Source organism: Pelophylax lessonae (assembly GCF_965119305.1).
Source record: "Pelophylax lessonae genome assembly, chromosome: 1".
NCBI classification, from domain to species: Eukaryota; Metazoa; Chordata; class Amphibia; order Anura; family Ranidae; genus Pelophylax; species Pelophylax lessonae.
The window spans coordinates 36,370,531-36,395,995 of NC_138768.1; the positions used below are offsets into that span (position 1 = coordinate 36,370,531).

A 25,465-nucleotide genomic window follows, 5' to 3' on the forward strand; every position below is an offset into this window, starting at 1 on the left:
ATGCAGGCATCCAGGGTAAAGCTGTCCACATAGACCATCTCCTGAACTACTGGCTCTCACCGATGTCAGTCTGCAATTGTGATTGGGAAGACTACCCTGCAGTAGAGTGATCTGAAAGCGAGACTTTGGAGCGCAGCATGGAAGGGTGTGATGAAGATGGCAGTGCAGAGGATGGTCTATATGGACAGCTTTACCCCGGATGCCTGCATACTTAGATGTGCCTGTTTTAATCATCAACCCTGTGAGCTGCTAAATATTGAACCTTCATTAAATGTAACCATATTGCTACACTTAGAGGCACCTCTCTTCTCTTTTATACCCAGTTGTGACATGACGCTACTTGTATATCAAGACATCGCTTGTATATCAAGTCAAAATTTATTTTAGAAATTTGCTTGTCTTGCAAAGTGCTCTCAAATCAAGGTTTTACTGTATCTAGATAACAGGCTGATGCCTAAGTCCCTGACACTAGGAAAGGTGTGCATAAGGCCTGAATACCTGAGCCAGTTAAGCCTGTGAGGCCAAATTTAAGGAGGACCTCTCATAGGTCTAATGGACTCAATCAAATGCCTTCTCTGCATCCAGGGAAAAAGCAGAGAAGGCATCTGACTGGCCTCCACCCAGTGCAAGAAGTTTACAAATTACCTGATTCCATCTGGGACATGGCAGCATTTTACACACTGCATTTGGCCAGCTATAGGTGAACATCGTCTAGACAGGTAGTGATTCAGGCAAATAGGGTTGAGAAGGGACTCCCATGTCTAGTGCCATTGGTAATATTAAATGTTGTAGATGACAAGCATCAGTTGAAGTTCCTGGCACAATGAAAGGAAAATAAGACCCTAATAGCTGAGCCAATTAGGCCTGTGAGGCCAAATTTAAGGAGGACCTCTTGGAAATTTAAGGAGGACCTCTTGATGGTCAAATGTCTTTTCCACGTCCAGGGAAAGCAGCAGAGGAGGTATCTGACTGGCCTTTACCCAATGCAATAGGTTTAAAAACTGCCCGATACCATCTGGGGCATGGTGGCCTTTTACAAACTCCTCCACTAGGTTCAGATTGATCAGCTATAGGAGAATGCCATTGAGACGGATAGTAATGAGCTAGGTATATATTTTAATATCTGTATTGAACAACAACATTGGGCTGTAATTAGCAGAGAGTGTCGGTGCTTTGCCTGGTTTAGAAATGGTAACTATTAAAGCTTCTAAAGCTTCATTTGGAAAGGTACAGTTGGCAGTTGTGTTATAAAACAGCTTGTAAACAGGTTGACTGTGGTTCTTTGTACCCTTTACAGTATACAGTGCCAAAACCATCACCATCATCATATAGGTGAATGTCATCTAGACAGGTAGTGATTCAGGCAAATAGGGTTGAGAAGGGACTCCCATGTCTAGTGCCATTGGTAATATTAAAAGTTGTAGATGACAAGCTTCATTTGAAGTTCCTGGCACAAAGAAAGGAATATAAGACCCTATTAGCTGAGCCAATTAGGCCTATGAGGGCAAATTTAAGGAGGACCTCTTGGAAGTATCACCGGTGGTCAAATGTCTCCTCCCCATCCAGGGAAAGCAGCAGAGGAGGTATCTGACTGGCCTTTAAGCAATTCAATACGTTTAAAAACTGCCCGATACCATCTGGGGCATGGTGGCCTTTTACAAACTCCTCCACTTGGTTCACATTGATCAGCTATAGGAGAATGCCACTGAGACGGATAGTAATGTGTTGGGTATACATTTTAATATCTGTATTGAACAACAACATTGGTCTGTAATTAGCAGGGAGTGTCGGAGCTTTGCCTGGTTTAGAAATAGTAACTAATAAAGCTTCTAAAGCTTCATTTGGAAAGGTACCAGAGTTGGCAGTTGTGTTATAAACAACCTGTAAATAGGCTGACTGTGGTTCTTTGTATTCTTTGCAATGCCAAAACCATCTGGTCCAGGGGATTTGTGTAAAGGAAGTTTCTGGAGAGCTGCATGGATCACTTGTATAGAGAAATGTGAGGAAAGCGAGGTAAGTTGGCCGGGGGATATTTTAGGAAATTTGTGTTTGACCAGGAAGGCTAGATTATCTTGGGTGGATGGAGAAGGGTTATGTGCTTATGTGTGGATGTTGTAGATTTCTAATTAGAATTGTGCAAAGTAATTGACTCTATGTTGGGAATTAGTAGATTTGTTGTCATGATGCTCCATGCACACTAGCATTTTTCATAAGCTCAAAAAAGCTGGAAAAACACTGGATGAAAAATGCTGATAATACTATTTTTTGCCAGCTTCCAGTAGCATTTTAGTAGCTTTTAGAAGCATTTAGAAGCTTTTAGGAACATTAGCATTTTATTCGCGTTTTTGCAGTACATTAGGAAAAGAAAAATATCAAAAAAAGATGTTAGCATTAAGAAGAAGTTAGGAGCATTTAGGAGCACTCAGAATTTTTTTTTCTGCTTGAAAAATGCTCCGAAAAACTCGACAAAAACTATTTTTTTTTTCTGCTCCTAGATGCTGAAGCTTAGGCTCCATGTACACGGGACGCTGGAAATGGCCGTTTAGGAGCAGTTGGGCGTTTTTTTCAGAAGCCCCTGAACCCATCTACATTTTATCTTATCTGTCCATGTACACCAGGTCGTTTACAGTCATTTGCAGGCAGTTGCGTTCAGGGACTGTTTTTAGAACGCAATTATTTGCGTTCGAACGTGTGTTTCCCGGCGTTTCAAATGCACAAACGCATCCGAACGCGTCTGAACGCGTCTGAACGCGATGACCCGCGTTTAGCGTTCGCGTTTTTCCATTTTAAAGGGGAATCATTTTTATGACCTCTAGGAACGCTTCTAAACGCAAACGCCCACAAATGCTGCTAAACGCCCACTAAACGCGGATACAAACGCGACTGAACGGACGTTTCAAACGTCCTAAAAATTCCAGCATTCAAAGGGACTTTTAACAACGTCCCGTGTACATGGAGCCTAATAAAAAATGCTAAAGTGGTGTGCATGAAACATAGGATAACACTAGGATAAGATGTCTCTAAAAATAGAATGCTTTTAATCTTATTTTTATATCTATTTTGAATTGTCTGCACACTATATTGTTTTGTATACCGATGAGCTTATGCAGGAAGTGATGAGTATAGAATATATAATGGATCTGTCTCTCTATTGGTGAAAACCGGAGGGCGTGTGTCATTTTGAATATCCAAGAAACTCTACAAAAACAATTTTGTTTCTGCTCCTAGACGCTGATACTCAAAAAATGCTAATAGTCTAAAGTAGTGTGCATGGACACATAGGATAACTGTTTAGCTTCTAGGAGCGGAAAAAAATGCTAATAACAGCTTCTAGTAGCTTAAACAAATGCTAGTGTGCATGGTGGCTTACATAGTTTTTGTTTAGCTAAACTAGCAATATGTGATCCAGCTTTGGAATAGAAGTTCAGAAGAGTCTCAGGGTTCTCAAATCAGTATCTCTAGTGGAACAGTGGTGCTATTTATTAACCACTTGACGACCGCCGCACGACTATCTACGTCGGCGGTCAGCCCCTCACAGGCAAACTAACGTAGGGCTACGTTGCTTGCTTGTGAGGGTCTAGGGAGCGAGCGCGCGCCGCCGGAGGCGCACTCCCGCGTGGTCACGGACCCCCCCCGCGCGTGTGACCAGCGGACCTGATGTCCGCCGGCCACTCGGCGATCGGCGGGGGAGAGGGAGAATGTCAGGCAGCTTGTGTAAACAAGCGACCTGTCATTCTCCTCGCTGTAAAGACACTGATCACATGGATCTACTATGTAGATCCGTTGATCAGTGTCCTTACAGCTCAAGCCACAGCCAATCACAGTAGAAAGCACACCCCTAGGGACACACACAGCCCCTCCCTCCCAAATAAAGTTAACCCCTTCACTACCAGTGTATTTTTACAGTAACAGTGCATATATATAGCACTGATTACTGTAGAAATGTCACTGGTAACCCCAAAAGTGTCAAAAATGTCAGTCAAGGGTCCGATCTGTCCGCCGCAATGTCGCAGTACCGCAAAAAAAATCGCAGATCGCTGCCATTACGCGTTTAAAAAAAAACAACAAAAATGACAAAAATCTTTCCCTTTGTTAGTAAACGCGATAACTTTTGCGCAAACCAATCAAAATATGCTTTTTGCGATTTTTTTTACCAAACATAGGTAGCATAAAACAAATTGGCCGAAAATGTTAAAAAATTTTGATTTTTACATTTTTTTGGGGGGGAATTTCATATAAAAAAATGTGAAAAATATTGCTATTTTTGCAAAATTGACGCTCTTTTTTTGTTTATAGCGCGTGATCAAAAAATCGCACAGGTGATCAAATACCACCAAAAGAAAGCTCTGTTTGTGGGAAAAAAAGGACGCTAAATTCGTTTAGGTACAGCGTCGCACGACCGCGCAATTGTCCGTTAAAGTCACGCAGTGCCGAATCGCAAAATACCCCCTGGTCGGAATGGGGGTAAAATCTTCCGGGGCTTAAGTGGTTAAAGAGGAAGTGACATCATCGCGTCTCCAGCCAGTCTCAGAGCCGGAGTCCACAAACCCGGAAGCAAGACGGGTGAAGATGGAAGCTGTGTCCAGTGATGAACGCTTCATTTTCAGGTACGTTTCACATATTGTTCTAGTATGCGATGCATACTAGCATATCATACCTTTGCCTTCCAGGTAGGGAAAAAAAAATGTGCAGTGGTTTACAACTGCTTTAAGTTCTTCCAGAATGCAAATATATTTAGTAAGTTCTATAATTATTTGGTGATGTCACTTCTCTGTAAAAACTTTACTCAATCACTAACAGCATACAGCGTGTCACCACCGCCTAAACTGCCTCTTTAATGCATTTCACCCTGATGGGCTTATTCATAGAGCTTATCTCGAAGATTAAGCTCACAGAGGTGAAACAAAAAAGGGCAGATCAGGCGATGACATGCTGTATGCTGTTTGTGATTGAGTACAGAAAAGTGACTTCATCAGCAAATTACAGACCTTACTAAATGCTAGTCCACAAAAAAGGTGGAGGGTGCCATCTTTCTTCCTCACCAAGATAACTGGGGTTGTCCAATGGCCTCCTACTCTCTTCAATCACCCCGTGCTATATATGTTCCAGCATCTGCTTGAATAATTGTTAGAGATGAGGAGGTATGCTTTGGCATCTTTCCTGGTTGGGAGGACTCTCTCCTGCGGGTGTCTCATGTTCAATTTAAGCCCAGATCATTGTGAAAACACCTCTGACCACTTTCCCACTAGTCGCCTTACTGGGTGACCGTTCTTCTGTAGTCAGTTGAAGGAGAGGTATGATCTGTTTACTTGTCCACAGTCCACTGTTTGCCCAGTTCTGCTGACTGTTTAGTCAAATTTACCTTTCCTACGTAGCGGCAGCCAACTGCGTCCAATGGGACAATCACATCCATGATTAGGACCAGTACGGCCACTGCTGTTCCTGGGAGAAGCGGAGTACAAGTACCTTGTTACAGATTCTGACTAATACTGTACCTTTACCGACCACCATGAGGGTCCTGGCGAGAAACTTAGCCACTGCTGGAGGCAAGGGTTATATGAGGACAGTGAAGTTTTGCTATCCATGAAGTCAGTCAACATTCATAGGGGAGTATTTATAATGGGGTTACTTATGGGCTGCTATGTGTATAACAACGAGTGTGCTAAGAAAAATACTGCTGCACCACTAGTATGGTGAAACTCCTACCATTCAATGTAAATATACTGTATATTAAGAATACTATTACTATATATGTGTATGTTATCACTGAGCACACAATTTCACGCAATGATATAAGGGTTTTATGTTGTAATAAATTATATTTTTAGAGTTATGATCTAAAGAACTTTTGCTGAACAGCGCACCATTTCCTTTTCTTTTTTTTCTTATATTCATGGAGGAGTACAAGCTCTTAATTGGGTGGTATCACAACTTCTGTCCTAATGAAGACCCTAACAGCAGCTTTTCCCAACATATCTGCCACGGTTATGTCAGACTTCTCCAGTGCCTCTAGGACATGTCTACTTTTTAGGTAGGGCACTCTTACAGCATCTCAGGCCTTGTTCCCTGGATTATTTATGCCAAGTATCACCTGCAGCCCTCCCCTTCCAGAAGTATGTGTGACAACTACACCCCTTCCAGCCCAGATCCTGTCCTCGCAACTCTACTTTCATTGAGGTAATCAAGACTACTTTGAAGGAAGCTCATTGGTGGCTGTCAATGAGATCCATGATTTGCTTTCTTTTTAGAAAAGTTACACTGGAATTGAGGTTCTGGCAGGGCAGTAACTTGTGAACCAAGCACTTGAGATCTTGGTCTTTGAAATATCTGCTTGGGGCAGGTAACCACCACATATTGAGTACTTAAGTTGTTTCGCTGTGCAGCAACATGTCATGACTCCTAGTGGCAGGGCTTTCTTGTTTAAAGTCTTCTGATGTTTATGGTTAGGGCAGTCTCTCAAGCGATGGCTGGCTCTTGACAAACCCAGCATAGAGATTGTGACCTTGCCTGTTTTGGTCATCTGTGATCAGGGGAGGACTGGGAAGGGGGGCAGGGTGGCAATTGCCCCCCGGTCTGCTCTGATGGCGGGTAAAAAGGCCACACTCAGGGCTGGATTAATGTAGGGGCCAGACACTGTATACAGCTGCCGGTCGCCTCTACACAATGTTATATTTGCAGAGCTGCAGTGGAGCGGTATGAGTGTGCAGAGTACGCTCCTGCACCCCACCGGCACAATACAAACAGTCACTTCCCTTTTAGGCAGAGTGATCTCCACCCAACAGGCAGGGCCAGATTAACGTAGGGGCTATTGGAGCTGCAGCTCCAGGCCCCTACATTAATATAGGCCCAGTAGGGCCACATGAGAGGCTCCTGGCACCTTCTGCAGCAGGGGAAATATGACAGTGGGAGGTTTATCGGTGCGGTGGTAGGGGCAAATACAAGCACCAACCACCCTCTTTGACTCTCTATGAAGCAGCTGAAAGCTGCTTCTCCTCCTCTCCCTCCTGCGACTTTCAGCTGCTTCCCTTGTGAGCCATAGAGGGAGAGCAGTGCTTTTATTTGCCCCCATCCCCTGCACCATTCACCCCAGACTGTCCATCAGATTCCCCCTGCTCTCTGGGTACTGATCCTTACCGTTTACTGACTTTGTTCATTCATACCTGAAGCCCTGAACCACCAAAATCCTCAGCACCAGGCCCATGATGTTCTTAATCCAGCCTTGCCAACAGGAGCTTCCTAGGTCACTCAAGCGCAGGAGAAATACTGTTTTTCTAGCTTCCTAGGCCTTGTCTGGCATGATGTCATGTATTTTTGTTTAACCTCCTTTGTTGCTATTAACATTAAATTATGTTACCACATTGCATTATGTTTGTCTTGCTTCATAACTAATATATCCGTTATAAAACCAGGTGGCCATGGATGGTGAGCTGATTTGGTGGCTCAATGGACCACTTGACTGGACTTGCCCCCCAGGCCTAAGACTGCCAGCCCTCCCCTGTCTGTGATGCTTTCTCCACGAAGGGGCATATCCACTTTCCTCTCAGGGTACTTCTGTCTGAACTTTAAGTTAGATAATTCTGTCTTGAGCTGAGCCATCCATTCTTTTATTTTTTTTTGAATAGCCACCTCCCATTAAGCTGTCTGTTTGGTTTCTGGTAGGTCCAATGAGGATTTCCACTCTGAAGACACTATAGCTGCTTCTAACAGTTCCTAAAATCTCAAATCAAATTTGAGTTGTTTCTTTCTCTTGTAGGGTTTCTCTGATCTTGTTCAACAGAAGCCAGTCTTGAAATTGTTCTTTTAGCCATCCACCTGCATCAACCCTGCTTGGCCATCCTCCTCATCTCGGCTGCTTTGATTTGTAATTAATGTGCGAAATGTGACATGGATTCCACTGCTCTCTGCTTTCTCCCAGCGAATCAATTCCTGAGATCCCATAGCGCTCCAGCTTGACAGTACACTGTTTCTAAGTGATAGACTTATCAAAGGAATTATTGTGTTCTGCTGAGATGTTCAACACAAACAGGCGAAGCACCTCTAAGTGCAGTACATTTATTGAAGTTTAGGCACACAAAATGATGGCAACTCACAGAAAGGTGAATAACCATCGGCTCGATCTGTAGTCAAATGGTGAGTGAGCAGTTCCAAGTACAATTCCAGGAGAGAGGAGGAGGTGGAAAAAACCTATCTGGTGGATGGACATGGAGGACAGAGAGATGCCGACTGCTGTCTTCCGGGACCGGTTGGTTCTCTCGTGGCGGGCTGGAGCGCAGCGTCAACCACGTGACGTCAGCAGGGTCAAGGAGTACACGGCGCGTTTCAGAGCATGCGCCAAGCTCGTGGGGAGAATGCGCGCTCTTTTTTTTTCTTTTCCCGCCATGAGAGAACCAGCCGGTCCCGGAAGACAGCAGCCCGCATCTCTCTGTCCTCCATGTCCATCCACCGGATAGCTTCATAACTATCAATATCCGTTATAAAACCAGGTGGCCATGGATGGTGAGCTGATTTGGTGGCTCAATGGGCCACTTGACTGGACTTGCCCCCCAGGCCTAAGACTGCCAGCCCTCCCCTGTCTGTGATGCTTTCTCCACGAAGGGGCGTATCCACTTTCCTCTCAGGGTACTTCTGTCTGAACTTTAAGTTAGATAATTCTGTCTTGAGCTGAGCCATCCCTTCTTTCAATTTTTTTTTGATAGCCACCTCCCATTAAGCTGTCTGTCTCTCGTGGCGGGCTGGAGCGCAGCGTCAACCGCGTGACGTCAGCAGGGTCAAGGAGTACACAACGCGTTTCAGAGCATGCGCCAAGCTCGTGGGGAACACTTGAGAAAAGAGCGTGCATGCTCCCCACGAGCTTGGCGCATGCTCTGAAACGCGTCGTGTACTCCTTGACCCTGCTGACGTCACGAGGTTGACGCTGCGCTCCGGCCCGCCACAAGAGAACCAGCCAGTCCCGGAAGACAGCAGGCGGCATCTCTCTGTCCTCCATGTCCATCCACCGGATAGGTTTTTTCCACCTCCTCCTCTCTCCTGGAATTGGGCTTGGAACTGCTCACTCACTGTTTGACTACAGATCGAGCCGAATGGTTATTCACCTTTCTGTGAGTTTCCATCATTTTGTGTGCCTAAACTTCAATAAATGTACTGCACTTAGAGGCGCTTCGCCTGTTTCTGTTTTGCATCGTTCACAGATTTGTTCTTCCTGTGTGGTGGAGCTGGCCCTTTGCTTGCAGACTCAGACCCATCCTTCAGTCTCATCACTTTTATTGTTATTTCACCTCATGGACTTCACCCATCCCCTTTGTTATGCCATATAGGTAATCTGTTTTTATTACTTTACCGTACCATTGTTCTTTTGCCATATCCTTACATTGACCCTACCACACCAGACCAGAGCACCAGTTAACTTTTTATTCTGCTGAGATGTTCAAGATTAACTTTCAGGTTCCACAACCTCTGAATCTAATCATCTTAATCCTGATCTGGCCCTGTGTGCTTGGGTAGCTGTTGCAGCAGAATTACTGTAAGGAACAAGGAAGTCTTTATTGCAGGGAAGGTATGTTTATCACTTCCTCCTGAATTACTACCGCCTTGCTCTGCTGTCCCATCACCATTGGCTGACATGGCCGATCGTGTTCATAAACATCAAGGTGTGGAATTAGCCAACTTGTAAGGGAAAGCTTAGTCGGGTATCCTTATCTGTAAGAAATATTGTTATCTCAAAAAATTTTTGGTGACTTGGATGACTTGCCACCTCTGTTAATATTGGATCAAGTGAAAATACAGAAAATACTAAAGCATTACTGAGGGTCGAATGCCAGAGGAAGTAGTTGGATAGCAGAATTAGGTAAAACTGTCTGAAATATAATTACAATGCGCAAAGACAGACCCAACAGAGTTGTGTCACAAAAATGCGGCAAGGGTTCACCATAAGGGGCAACACCTGAGAGTACGTGGTCTTCACCAGAGCTTTTGATGGTGAGAGTTGCCATCACTCGATGTTGGGTTTGATTTGATGGAAAGGATGAGAGTAAGTATGTCATTGGGGTTATCAGGTGAGCACCCTCTTCCATTGATGTTTTGTTGAAGAACCCATAATGCCTCCAGGAGGCTCAACAATGATACAGCTACACTCCCCTCAGTTACCTACTGTCCTGTCTTTCCTTTTAATCTAAATTAAAAAAAAAAAAAGGGCAGACTCCACTCTTTTTCTGCCATCACTTTTTTTTATGTTTCTGTGTTTCTAATTTCTGTTTTTTTTTCTGCTGCCTTTCATTTGGACTTGTTTTCTTGTTGGAAGAAGCAACTCCTCATTCACATCTTCTTCAGAAGGCCGGTTGCAGATGTAGTGATGAAAGCCCTGCATCCCACCTCTACAGGGAAAATCGTGGCCTTCCAGCCATTCTGGGCAGCTTCAGTTGTCAGTAATTTATTTATTTATTTTTTTCTCGAAAGCTTCTTCAACACCACCTTCCCATGGCAATGTCAATTCCACCATGATGCCAGCTTGGTTGCTGTGGACCACAGGGCCATGTCTAGCTGGAGCATTGCAGCCACAATATCTGGGGGGGAAACACAAGTCTTTTCCCCAAGTCTACGAGCAGTCTGATTACTGAGATGAGACTGAGGAAATGCTTCCTCTTTCCTGCAGCAGACTGATGACTACATCTCAGCCTAGGCAAAATCACTGGAAAAGAGCTGGAGGATAGCTTTTTTCATTTTTTAATGATAGCCTTTTAATGATAAAAGGTGGCGCTTTTGGTAAAAATTATGTATTTTAATATATATAAAATATAATGCTGTATATTTTGACATGTCAAGAATATATAACGACTGGTTTTGTATAGATGCTATATACAGTAATCCCCCGCTCCATCGCGGTTCAGTTTTTGCGGTCCCGGTAATTCGTGTTTTTTTTTTTGTAATGTTATTTTACTATATAAATCATTAAAAATGAAATATTTTTGTGTTTTCCATAGCTCTTGCTATGTCTCTTAATATCTTTTATGTGTTTAAACGAGTTTCTATTGTTTTAAAAGTGTGTTTAAAGACCTTAAAATGCTTTTACACGTACAGTGACAGTAAAATAAACATGCCTACAATGCATTTTAATAGGGTTTTTCTATTTCGTGGAATTTCACTTTTCGCGGCTGGGTCCGGAACGTAACCCCCGCAATGGAGGGGGGTTTACTGTATTTATTTTTTAAGGTTAGGACTAAAAAATACATTTTTCATTTTTTTAACATCTTTATTTGTAAAACAACAATTTAAAATTAATAGTACAAAGTTATAAACATAAGTTTAAAAACTTACACAACATTTTAGATAAACTTTAACCTCAACCATCACTTCCCTTAACAAGGAATAGAAACTGGCTGATAGCATTGTAGAAGCCCCGCTGTCATTGCTCATGTGATCCACATCCTCCTAACAATGCTGACAGCGCTGATTGCCATGAACACTAACCCAGCACTGTACACACAGGGGCTATTACAGCAGCATTGCGATGGAATTTACTATGTGATACACTGCAAAGTCAATCCAGATCAGAAGAGCTTACAATCATTTTCTGACAGCAGTTAAAAAATTGCAGAGAAGGGAGGAGACTGGCAGAGGAACTTGACAGCTCTGGCTCTTCATCCAGACAACAAAGGTAGGTATACCTATACATGGCACCATGCTATTCATCCTCTGCTCAAGATACAATTAAAGCTCAATGCCAGGTATGGTGTGTATTATATAATCTCATTGGTCCAGCTTGGATATGCCATATCTGGCTCAGAGAGCTCACCAGGCACTTCCGCATGTAGCCTTGGGGCACTGGATAATTATGCAGCTTGGAAGCTCCTCGTGGGGTCTCAAAAGATGTGAGTGTGCAATGCATTATAATGGATGTGCAATGATTTCTCCATTCATGTGTGGCCGTTCAGCTTGGCATGGAAGTCTACCAAGTTCCAGGAACTAGGCAGAACTTGTATAGATTTATGCTATTAATGGAGTCTATGCTTTAGAGTACTAAATATTTGTAGTAGGAATTGTAAAGTTTGTCTGGCTTGCTGGGAACCCGGACATTAGTCATAAGCATAGGCACAGGCAGAAAAATGGGAGTCAGGACCCAGAGGAAAAGTTGAATCAATAGCAGGATAGCACATCAGGGTACAGCCACAAGATAGCTTCTCCAAGATCTAGCCGGGACTAAGAGGCACCTGGTGTAGTCACCGTACAAGGAGCATGATTTGTACTAGCATTCCCATTACATACACTATAAATTGGTACTGGGGATTGCCCAGAGCAAGTGGAAGCAGCACTAGAGGAAAATGAATGATGTCAGCCATTGCAGGGACAGTGAACTTGGGTGGGCGAGGGACTTACAGGCAGAGTATGATGGGTAAGTAGTGGCCATTAACCCATAACAGATGTTTGCAAACTAAATGTATCTGTTGCCAAAACCTCATTTCGTTTTTGATAAAGTAGGGCAGCCTTTCCCTAGTAGGGTTCTCCCTAAGGTTGCTATGGTTTCCTTGAGCAATGAGCGATTTCTACCTCTCAGATGAGAAACAATGGATTCCAATGATGATTTTCGCTGTTTTAGCTTTATTTGGAAGGAGCATTCTTCCCACTGAACACCAATGTACGGAGCATTCTTCCCACTGAACAACAATGTAAGGAGCATTCTTCCCACTGAACACCAATGTAAGGAGCATTCTTCCCACTGACCACCAATGTAAGGAGTATTCTTCCCAATGATTACTTCCCAGGGACAACCAATGTAAAGAAAATTACTCTCAATGACCACCAATATAAGGGACATTCTTCCCATTAACCAGCAATGCAAGAAACATTATTCCCACTGACCACCAATGTTAGGAGGATTCTTCTCACTGACCGCTAGTGATGGACGAACATCGGCCGGGGCGGTTCGTGAACGTTATCCGCAAACTTTCTCAAATGTTCGCGAACCGCAAGTTCGAGGCGGGCCCCATTGACTTTAATGGGAGGCGAACTTTAAAAACCTTCAGGTCATTTTTGCAGCCACAAAATACTTACTAGCTGTGCACAAATAGTCCCACAACATGGACACTGTCATAACAGAAGTATTGCTATTGGAAAAGTTGCCATAACATTTTTTTTTTTTTTCCAGCAAAAAAATGTATTTATTTTTTTTCTAAATCAGACAGAACTGACAGCAGCCGGTAAATACATGTCGAATACATATAGGGTCCATTCACACGTCTGTAAAATGGGTCCGCATTCGTTACACAATTTGGTGGAACGTTTACAGACCCATTGATTTTCAATTCCAGTCTGAAAAATTAGGCATTCACAGGATAATGAAGAAAGTGTCGGCCAGTACAGGCCCCAAAAATTAGCAAACATGCGTTCACCTGACAGCAAAGAACGTTGTCTTCTGTGGCTGGAGGTACATTAGGCATTCACAGGATACATAAGTAAGTGTCGCCCATTCCAGGCCCCAAAAATTAGCCCACATGGGTTTACCTGACAGCTAAGAACGTTGTATTCTGTGGCTGAATGTACATTAGGCATTCACAAGATAAATAAGTAAGTGTTGCCCATTCCAGGCCCCAAAAATTAGCCCACATGCGTTCACCTGACAGCTAAGAACCTTGTATTCTGTGGCTGAAGGTACATTAGGCATTCACAGGATACAGAAGTAAGTGTCGCCCGGCCATTACAGGCCACAAAAATTAGCCCACATGCGTTTACCTGACAGCTAAGAACGTTGTATTCTGTGGCTGAAGGTACATTAGGCATTCACAGGGTAAATAAGTAAGTGTCGGCCATTACAGGCCCCAAAAATTTGTCCACATGCGTTTACCTGACAGCTAAGAACGTTGTATTCTGTGGCTGGAGGTACATTAGGCATTGACAGGACAAATAATTGTCGGCCATGAAAGGCCCCAAAAATTAGGCATTCAATGGACATAAAATGCCTGTTATGCCGCTGTATTTACCTAAGACAAGGACCATGAATTGTTGTGGGTGGATGGCGGTCTGGCGGATATTTGTGGCCTGTCATGAGGAATTTTAATCAAACATGGTCTACTGGTCACATGTGTTGAATTCCTCTGAGATCCATGCCTCATTAATTTTTATAAATGTGAGGTAGTCAACACTGTCATGAGCTAGGCGAGTGCGCTTATCGGTCACGATCCCCCTGCTGCGCTGAATGTCCTTTCGGACAGGACACTGGACGGGGGGCAAGCCAACAGTTCCATTGCAGTACTCCAGGGGTTCATCATCCCTCAGAGCGTCCACATCGGCCGTTAAACCGATGTAGTCGCTCTGAGGAGTCGGTCTAGGCATTCCCTGATGCTGGATCCGGAGTACAACTGTCGATGGGTTGGCTGAATGATCTCATATCTGAAGTGACCAACACATCTTCAAAATGCCTTCTTCTTGCAGGCGCTGTTGGATTGGTACCCACAACTGTTTCTCTGTGAGTGGAAATTCCTCTGCCAGCGCACACAAAAGTAGAATGCAGCATTTCTCGAAAGCAAGGCCTGGAAGTGCTGCATTCTGACCGCCCTCTGTGATGGTGGTAACATTTCTGCCATTTTTTGTTTGTTCCGAGGGTCTAAGTACGTTGCCACCCAGTACTGGTCCTTGCCCTTTATGCTTTTTATACGGGGGTCCCCCTTAAAACACTGGAGCATGAATGCCCCCATTTGCACTAAAATGGAAGCGGTGTAGTGGCCTGGCTCCTGCTCATCATCCAGGATAATGTCGTCATAGTTCCCCCCCCCCATCCATGGACAACACCAGGGATCCCAGAAAGGTTTAAAGCATGCTCTTCTTGCTCCTCCTTATCCACCCGACACCATCCTCCTCTGACTCCTCTTCAGATTCCTGTTGTTGACTTGTCTCAGATGGAGTAGCACCCCCTGGGAATTCATCAAACATTGCGACTTCCTCATCTTCCTGCTCCTGCTCTTCGACAGCTTGATTAATGACACAACGCAATGCACGCTCCAGAAAGAAGGCGTAAGGTACAATGTCACTGATGGCGCCCCCTGGCTGTGACTGACAAGTTTGGTGATCCCATCAAATGGCTGCAGAAGTCTACATGCGTCGTGCATGAGCAGCCACTGGCGCAGTGAAAAAAACCCAAGCTCCCCAGAACCTGCCCTGCTGCAGAGTTTGTACAGGTAGTCGTTAACTGCACGTTTCTGCTGGAGCAGCCTATCAAGCATATACAAGGTTGAGTTCCATCGCGTCGGGCAGTCACAAATCCGACGCCTGACGGGCAGGTTGTGTCGCCGCTGAATGTCAGCAAGGTGAGCCATGGCTGTGTAAGATCTTCTGAAAGGGCCCAAGATTTTCCTGGCCTGCCACAAGACGTCCTGGACCCCAGGGTATTTGGTAACGAATCGCTGCATGACCAAGTTCAGGTTGTGTGCCATGCATGGCACGTGTGTAATTTTTACCAACTGTCAAATTGAGCGATGTCAGCCACTGATCTGCCTGTGAACGCAAAGCTGAAAGGAGTGCAGGACCAGTGTGGCTCTTGGCTTCCAGGCACAACAGACGCAGCATAGCATGGCAACATCTCACCTGGCATATGGAATAGGTTCTGGGGATCTTGGGCGGCGCAGCAGAAGAGACGGTAGCAGCAGAAAAAGAGGAGTCAGCCGAGGAGGAGAGGGAGAAGATGGAGTAGGAGGAGGAGAAGAAGAAGAAGCAGGCCTGCATGCAATCCGTGGCGGTAAAACCAAATCTACCTGGGTGCCACGGGTTACATGCTTGACGGCCGTCAGAAGGTTCACCCAGTGGGCAGTAAAAGTTATATACCTTCCCTGCCCGTGTCTGCTAGACCATGTGTCTGTGGTCAGATGTATCTTAGCACCGACACTGTGTGCCAGAGATACATTCACTTACTGCTGAACATGGCCATACAGCTCTGGAATGCCCTTCTGTGAGAAATATTTCCTTCCTGGCCACAAATTTCCGAAAGGCCTCCGAGTCCACCAGTTGATATGGCAGTAGTTGGTGGGCTATCAGTTCCGACAAGCCAGCAGTCAACCGTTGGGCAAGAGGGTTATCCGGCGTCATCATTTTTTTACGCTCCCAACATTCGTGCCACGGAAGCCTCTATTTTCCAGAACAACGTGAGAAGGTGGAGTGGAGGACAATTGTTAGGAGAGAGGAGAAGGAGAAGAGGCTGGACGTTGAGAGCCTGGAGTGTGGCTTTGTGGGTTCTGACGGCGTTGCTCCCACTGGGCTCGGTGATGGTAGTCCAGGTGCCTTCTTAAGGTGGTCGTCCCTAGGTGAGTGTTGGGCTTACCGCGACTTATGCGTTGACTGCAAAGGCTGCAAATGGCAACACTATTGTCAGCAGCGGACACATTAAAAAAAGCCCACACTGCGGAGCCATGTGCCGGCGTCCTGGGAGCGCCAGATGTGACTGTACATGGTTGATGGCTCGCTTCTGATACATTTGCAGTCTGCTTTGTCCCTCCTGTGCAATGTAACTTCCGCCTGCTTTTCCCTATCTGCTGGTCCATCTCTCCCTCTGAACTCCCCTACTCTTCCTCTCTTGTGGGCACCCACGTGACGTCCATAGACACGTCATCATCGACGTCACCTTCCCCACCACTAACATTTGAGATCTCGGAGTAGGCAGCAACAGCGGGGACCAACCTCCTTGGGCTGATCTGGGTCGTCAGACTGCTGAGTGGCGGCTGTTGCTACCTCCTCTTCCTGATCCGATGCCAAGAATGGCTGCGCATCGCAAATGCCTTGTGATGGATCGGAAAATAATTCCAGTGACTCAAGCGGAAAATAATTCCAGTGACTCAAGCGGAGGGCAGGGCCGCCATCAGGGGGAGTACAGGTAATACACTTGTATGGGGCCTGAGTGTCAGGAGGGGCCCGGGCCCTGGCAACCAGGAAGTGTGCACTGCACAGAGAGGAGCCGGAGGAGACATGAAGCAGGAGAGACGCCGGAGGCTGCTGGTTCGGTCTTTTTTAAACCAAGCCCTCCTGCTGCATAGCATAGTAAACTAGTTGGCAGGGCTGTGACTCCAGGGATGTTATGGGGGAGGGCCCTAAGACGATTTCAGCTACCCATTGGCAGCAGGAGGCGGGCTGCTCCACCTCCCACTGCCTCCCTTGCCAACGGGTACACAGGGTGCACTGTCAATCACTACAGAGCCTCGAGCTTCCTGCGTTGGTGGAATGGAATTCGTCTGCAAAGAAGCTGCTGCAGAGATCGAGGTGAGATAGATTCCCTGAAGCTGGTGTGGAGTTCATAGCCTGTGCCCCCCGTCCTCCCCATGTTAATAAGTCACTGTAATGCCAACCTTATTGCTGTCCTTTTAGCAGGTTGAAAGTAATTTTTCACATGTGTAGCATAGGTGTCAGCTTTTGTCACCATGTTAAAAGGACAGCAGTATGGGTAGCATTACAGTGACTGTCATAAGTCCAGGTTCACTAAATTACCCAATGCTCTGAAAAGCAATCCATGTGGACGTGAGCGGTTCGATCGGGTCTTCCTGTCTGTTTTCAGGCAGATCTGATCGGACCCTCCATTCTCCTCTATAGAGTGGCAGATGTAAACGTAAATTGTGTCAGTTTACACCCGCCTACCTCCAATCCGATCTGATCAGGCAAAAAATGGGCATCCGTTCCCCTCCATCTGGCCAGATCGGAGGAAAGTTGGGTGTTAACGGACAGCATGAGTGGACACGGAACTGTCAGTCATGTGCTCCGCTCAGCTCAGCAGGGAATCCGCAGACAGATCCCCTGCTGAGAAAAACTGGATCGGGCCCATGTGAAGATTGCAGCTTAAAGCAGAGTTCCGGGCACAGAAACATTTTTTTAATAAACATACCCCCGGGACAGTCAGGGCTAGTACATTCCACAATGGCTAGCCTCTGATCTGTCCCGGTTCGCACTTACCTGCAAGAAGAAATACTCACTTTCTTCTCCAGCGTTGCCATCTCTGTTGTGGGCAGCTGAAGCCGGCGCGATCCTCTTCTGCGTCCTCTTCTGTGTCTTCTTCTCCCAGAATGCGCCTGCACCTGCCCCTCTCGTCACTTCCGGCGCGGCGCCGCATTCCTCCACAGCTTCTGGGCATGCCCAGAAGCTCTTTAGCAGGGAATGCGGCGTCACCCCGGAAGTGACGAGCGGGGCCGGTGCCGTCGCATTGATTCCTGGGAGCGATGACGTTTAGCTCCCAGGAATCATCGCAAGACAGGAAATGACGGCGGAGCCGCGGCGCAGAGGGAGGAAGTGAAGAATAGGTGAGTATAATCTATCTACAATTACAAGGTGAGTAAAAAAAAAAATATACCTAACTATCCAATTCCTTTTCAGGTGAAGGAGACCAAGCGGACGGGCACAAACAAAAAGGTTGATTTTGTGCCCGGAACTCCGCTTTAAGTGTAACTAAGGCCTGTGTTCTATCAGAATGGCGCTACCCATCAGATTGTGCAATGTAGGTGACGCTTGAACCAAAAAACACTTACTGCGCATGCACAATGCGTTCCACGGCCCTATGCGTTCCAAACACTTAATGATCGAACGGGTAGTGGTAATCTGAAAGGGCACACATACGGACATCTTACCACACCCAGCTATGTCTTGAATTTCTGAGTATTTTTAGCAATAAAGTGAGGGTATATAAATAAATATAGTATATTCATATCTGTGATGCTGTTTTGATGTTATATTTTGAAAGAAGCGGGACAGCAGCAGTAGAAAGGTGGCGGAGGCCATGTTGGTACACCCCGCACTGCTCAGCGATAACATTTTATGCTTTCGCAATGAAACATCCAAACAGCATCACAGATATCAATATGCTATATTTATATACACTCATTTTATTGCTTAACTTACTATGCAATAAAAGACATAGCTGGGTGTAGTAAGATGTCCGCATGAGTGTTCTATCACATTACCGTTACCCGTCATCGGCATGCGCAGTAAGGGTTTTTTGGTCCAAACCTCACTTCCGTTGCACAATCTGATGGGTAGTAACATTCTAATAGAACATCAGCCATAGACGGTTTGAGTCTCGGCTGGTTCAGCAGGGACTGGTTGAGATTCAAACCATATATGGGAAGGCTGAATGTACCCAAGTTGATCAATCGAACAACTTTGGTACAACCAGCCCCTCGGATTTTACATACGATTGAGGAGCTGTTAAAGCGTCTAGCAATAATCACTGTGTTGGGAGAACACAGTGGCTCGTGGCTCCTCAGGAGGGATTCCCCTATTAACACATAGAAGGACACACAGAGCGCCTATAAAGTCAGGTATCACAGGCTTGTAATTGCTCTGGTGGTCCGTGGAGGGAATCTGTAGAGTCCAGGTGTCCCGGAAAGAAAGATGTTGGCAGCCGATAAGATGTAACCGGCAGACGGGAAGACCGGCCAGGCGTCTCCTGGGTTCAGCTGATGTCCGGGAACCAGATTGGAACGTAGCGTACGCCGCGTGACGTCACCGGAGCTAGGAATGACACGACGCGTTTCAGAGCATGCGCCAAGCTCACAATGGGCATGCGCGCTCTTTTTTCAAGTGTGGGAACCCCCTATTAACACGGTGTGTGTTGATGGAGGAACTAGGCAATTTTTTTTCCCTACAATCTGTGGAACACAGATGGGGAAAAAAAATTAACAGGGTTTTCCATAATTTTGTGAAAATGAAAAAAAAGGCCTGGCTTTATATATATATACATTAGTTGTATACATAGCTAGAACATCTAACAGGGTTATATCATTGCAGGAGATTTCCCCTCACTTCCTGTCTTGGTGTCACCAGGACAGGAAGTGAGGGAATCTCACTGTGGGGATATAGCCAGCAATTGTTTCTATGTATATATATATATATATATATATATATATATATATATATATAATATGGCCTTTGTAAGGCAATAATTGCAAGCTATGTCCCCACAGTGAGATTCTGAGATTCCCCCACTTCCTGTCCTGGTGACACTAAGACAGGAAGTTAGAAGAAATCTCCTGCAATGATATAACCCTGTTAGATGTTCTAGTTATGTATAACACTAAAGTATTTATAAAGCCAGGACCTTTTTTTTTCCATTTTAGCTAAATTATGGAAGAGTTAAAACCCCATTTCTTTCTTTTTTCCCATCTGTGTCCCATTGTGAGGTCCCATAGACACAACAGGTAGTGAGAGGGAAATGCCCTCGGAGACAGTTGTCACCAGAACTGGAGTTCCCATTTAAAATGTTTCTCTCTTTTCCTGCTCTGGGGACAACTCCGCGTTTTGGATTTTTCATACGCAGTGACGGGCACAAGGAGCTCTTTGTCCTGGTAACCAAACGGAAAAAAAAATGGAGCTGTCATCAGTAGGGGGTGGGGGGTTTTAACTCTTCACTATTCCATCCAAAAAATGTAGATTTAGTCTCACTTTAAAATGACAGGTTTCTGAACGTCTGCAGTGTGATCCGGAGATATGACGCTGTGTTCTTACACTGCTGATTGTGTCTGTTCATTATGTCTGTGAAGAATTATCCTCCTGGAGGAGCAGGACATGGCATGGAGGGGGATGGTACTGAAGGAGGAGGAGGAGGAGGACATGGGATGGAGGAAATTGGACTGGAGGAGGAAGACATGGGATGGGGGGTTGGGACTGGAGGAGGAGGACATGGGATGGAGGAAATGGGACAGGAGGAGGAGGACGAGGAGGACATGGGATGGAGGAAATTGGACTGGAGGAGGAGGACGAGGAGGACATGGGATGGAGGAAATTGGACTGGAGGAGGAAGACATGGGATGGGGGGTTGGGACTGGAGGAGGAGAACATGGGATGCAGGATATGGGACTGGAGGAGGAGGAGGAGGAGGACATGGGATGGAGGAGATGGAACTGGAGGAGGAGGGGATGGGATGGAAGAGGAAGAACTAGAAGACATGGAATGGAGGAGGAGGACATGGGATGGAGGAGATGAGACCACAGTGAGAGGAGATGGGATGGAGGAGATAGGATTGGAGGAGGAGAACATGGGATGGAGGAGATGAGACCACAGTGAGAGGAGATGGGATGGAGGAGATAGGATTGGAGGAGGAGGACATGGGATGGAGGAGATGAGACCACAGTGAGAGGAGATGGGATGGAGGAGATAAGATTGCAGGAGGAGGACATGGGATTGGGGAGATGGGATGGAGAAGGAGGAGGGCTTGGGATGGAGGAGGACATGGGATGGGGCTTGGTGGGACAGCCAGTGGAATGTTGATGGTCAGGTCCGGGGGGGGGGGGGGCAGGCCTAAAGCTGTGTAAGGGGTTCCAAAATTTCTGATGGCTGCCCTGGCGGGGGGTATATGGTGGTGGTGGTGGTGGTGGTGTCTTTGGGGGTGCACACAGCAGAGAGTGAAGAGGGTGCAGATAGAGAGGATGAGGAGGGTGCATAAGAGGAAGGCTGATTGAGCCACTCAACCAAGTCTGGTGCGTCCTTTGACTTAATCGAATGCACCTTCTGAAACTTCACACTTTGGCACCGGCCTACTGCTCCTGCCCTACCCCTACCACCCCTGCGTAAGGGTCTGCCTCTTCCTCTGCCTGTCATTTTTTAAATTACCCTGTGACAAAAGTCTCTAGAGAAGCGCAGTATATGTGGAAGAAGGTATATAACACCCCGCTTCAATCTGTGGTATTGGGGGGCCACAGGTCTATCACACCAGTTCTACAAAAAATTGGCCAGTAACTGTTATCACTGTGTGTAGCACAGTTAACACAGCAAAAGAGGCAACATTTTTGCAGTACCCAAATACACTGATATAAAAGTATATTGTTAGATAACACTCCGCTTCAATCTGTCTTTTAGGGGGGCCACTGGTCTATCACACCAGTTATAATACTTTTTTAAAAGTGCTTTTGTCACTGTTTGTAGTTGTAGTATCGCTGCAGAAACGCTCACCACACCAGTCACAATGCTGCACAGTGCACAGTACAAATCTTCTATAATATGCTTTCTATATTAGAAAGTATATTATAAGTGTATTACATCCCCTATATAGTGCACTGCGCACCAAAGAATAGTACACCTATACCAAATACCAGTCCTTGAAAGGACTTTTGTGGACCTATAACAGAGCGATTTGTGTCACTGACAATCTGTCCCTGCTGCACACAGCAAACCTCTCCCTACACTGACAAAAGAGAAAATATAGATAGTACACCTATACCAAATACTAGCCCTTAAAATGACTTTTGTGGACCTATAACAGAGCCATCTGCGTCACTGACAATCTGTCCCTGGTGCAAACAGCGAACCTCTCCCTACACTGACAAAAAGCAGAATGTGAAATGGCCGCCAGGTCAGGTCTATTTATAAGGTAGGGGGTATGTGCATGTGCTGAAATGTCTCAATTGGCTGTCCCGTTCCACCTCATGGATGTGTCATGGGTCAAAGTTGTCCCCAATGTAAACTAATATGGCCTCCGCGAACAACGCCATATGTTCGCAATATCGTCAGACTGCGAACGAGCAAAGTTTGCTGCGAACCGACCGCCGGGCGAACCGCAAGGCCATCTTTACTGACCACCTCTGTAAGGGATATTCTTCACACTGACCCCCAATGTAAGGACCCTTTTTCGCAATGACCACCAATGCAATGAGCATTTTTTCAATGGCCATCAATGTAAGGGATATTCTTCACACTGGCCACCAATGTAAGGAACATTTTTCCCAATGACAACCAGTGTAAGGAGCATTCTTCCCAATAGCCATCAATGTAAGAAGCATTCTTCACACTGAACAACAATGTAAGGGATATTATTTACGCTAGTATATAGTGTATTGGTGCAAGTAGAGGTCTCAGAGTGGGCTAGTCCTGGGAAAGCGGGGGGAGGGGGAAAAAAAGTTCAGGGGGTCCCAAGTTCAGGGGATAGCTGTCCACTGTAGCGGCTGCCGGCAGGAGAGACAGAAGTGATCTCTGTGGGAAGACAAGAGGAAAGAAGCGCAGTGCCTTCTAAGTGCAGCAAGACATTTAATGTAGAGTAAAGCAAGTAGTCATATTATTTACGTTGACCACCAATGTAAGGAACATTTTTCCCAATGACCACCAATGTAAGGAGCATTTTTCCCAGTGACCACCAATGTAAGGAGCATTTTTCCCACTGACCACCAAAGTAAGGAGCATTTTTCCCACTGACCACCAATGTAAGGAGCATTCTTCCCACTGATCACCAATGGAAGGGGCATTCTTCCCATTAATCACCAATGCAATGAACATTCTTCCCACTGACCACCAATGTAAGGAGCATTTTTCCCTATATGATCCGTGGCTTTGCTACAACATAGGTGATCATAGGTTTCATAAACTCCAGGTCCTATTGTCCCTTGTGGTATACTGATATCCACCCACAAGCACTTTTTAGACAAATCCTAAGTGTCTACCACCTAGCTCTATATTTCTTTGCTCCAATGCATATACATTAATGCTCAACCCAAAGCAGCAAGTTGTTTCTTTTGATGAGGTTTTAATAAAGTTTAGGTGTAGTATGTTGCATTCCCCACTAGATGGAGCTCCTTTTGTCCATAGGTGTTTTTTACACCATCAGATAGCTATTATGGTATCTCCTTCCTCTTACAGGTTTTGCTTAGTTCCATTATCGAGCACCCTGGAGCTTGTGTTGGTTGCCTAGTTACCAGCAATGCTTTTTTATAAGTCCTAGCGTGTGGTGTACGTAGTTTAAGCAAGTCCCCCAACTATGCAATCTCCCTGCCGAAACGCGTTTGGCCTGGCTACGCTACGTCATTACGCACGCTTGCTGACCGTCGGAAGAGTCTGGTGCAGCCACACAGCTTGCTGTCTATGGGAAAGTAATGCCATTTTTTTTCGCTATATGCAAGTTTTTAAACTCGTTGCTTTTTGAGGTTATATAGCGTGATTGTGCTTACTAGCTGCACAAGCTACATTTGTCCATATTTCTTTTTTTTTTTGTTTGTTTCAAACTTTTTTTTTTTATTGAGAATTAAGAGGTACATAGTACAACATAAGGAGTGCAGCATATAAGATACAGTAACAGTTTTCAGAAACAAAGCAATTGGGGCCTTTAGTAGTGATCGACCGATATTGTTTTTTCATTGTCGATACCGATATGTTGGTCATCGCATATCGGTATGGGCCGAGCTTTCCGTACATTTAAAAAAAAATGTTTAATTTTTTTTTTTACTTGACAGGTACTCTTGTGGAGGGATCTGGGGGTCTAAAAGACCCCAAACCCCTCCTCTGCACTTAAAAGCATTCAAAATGCCAAGCTTGGCTGTTTTGAATGCTCGCATTTTTTTTAATCTGGTGCCAGACAGTTCCCGAAAGTGATGTCATGACCTCACTTCTGGGTTTTTGCATGGAGACCCAATTAGAGCTGCATGCAGCTTTGATCAGGTCTTCGTCGACCATGCAGGCTGGTTGCCCTTGTCTCCTGGTGGGACAGGAGACCCAGGCGAGCTACAGAAGGCAACGGGAGGGGGCGTCCCCTCCCGCTCCTTGTAATGACAGCTGAGCCGCCTCTGCATTGGTTGTCATTACACTTGTAATAGAAAAATACAAATATGACCTCAGAGAATGGTCTTTGTAATGGGCCTCAAAAGTTTAATGAACTCATACAATAAAAAATATTAAATGAAGATACTTTCACACCGGACTCTGGAGCCTCTGGATATCCTAGGGAGCCGTGGGAATCCCTGGTGGTAATCATGGGACTCGCAATGACATCAGGTGACTCAGATAGAAAAAGATGCTCCCTGATGGAAGACTGGAACTTCCGATGGTAGTGGCTCGCACGGTTCTGTGTGCGGCCGCTACACTGAACCGGGGCCAATGCGTAGTTGAAAGCCGAGTCCTACGGACCGGAAGTGACGCCTGGAGGACGTCACCGGAAGTAGCCGAAAATGATGCCGCGGGGATCCACGGAGGCCAGGCTGGGCGGATGAAGTATCACGAATGCTTCTGAAGAGCTTCTGGTTGCCGCAACCAGGTGCTCGTGATACTTCATCCGCCCAGCCTGGCCTCCGTGGATCCCCGCAGCATAATTTTCGGCTACTTCCGGTGACGTCATCCAGGCGTCACTTCTGGTCCGCACGTAGGACTCGGCTTTCAACTACACATTGGCCCCGGTTCAGTTTAGCGGCCACACACAGAACCGTGCGAGCCAGGGGCGTAACTACAGGGGTTGCAGGGGTTGCAATCGCTACCGGGCCCCATGCTCCAGGGGGCCCGGTAGCAAACCAGTGGGTGAACTTCTAGGATCTCAAAGATCACACTTGCGACCGGGCCCTGGCATTTCACCACTGTGGGGAGGCCCCAAGATTGCAGGAAGGGGGCCCACTGCAGAACTTGTGAAAGGATCCTGATGCGGGACCATAATAAAAGGCCATGCAATGAGAGTAAAGAGCCCCAGGATTAGTGGGAAGAGCCCCGGGCTTGAAGGGAAGGGCCCGGCCAGGGGTCTGGGGGGCCCTTCATGGTTTCTTGC

The 25,465-nt window shown here is 45.9% G+C and overlaps 1 protein-coding gene across 1 annotated transcript in view; it reads left to right on the forward strand.

The window, feature by feature from the left end:
• Positions 1-11,633: 11,633 nt before the first annotated feature.
• Positions 11,634-25,465, forward strand: part of LOC309555059 (aquaporin-7-like) — a 129,922-nt gene continuing 116,090 nt past the window's right edge. The window contains exon 1 of the mRNA XM_082256882.1: positions 11,634-11,650. The gene's annotated coding sequence lies outside the window, so the exon portion shown is untranslated. The remainder of the gene's footprint in view (positions 11,651-25,465) is intronic.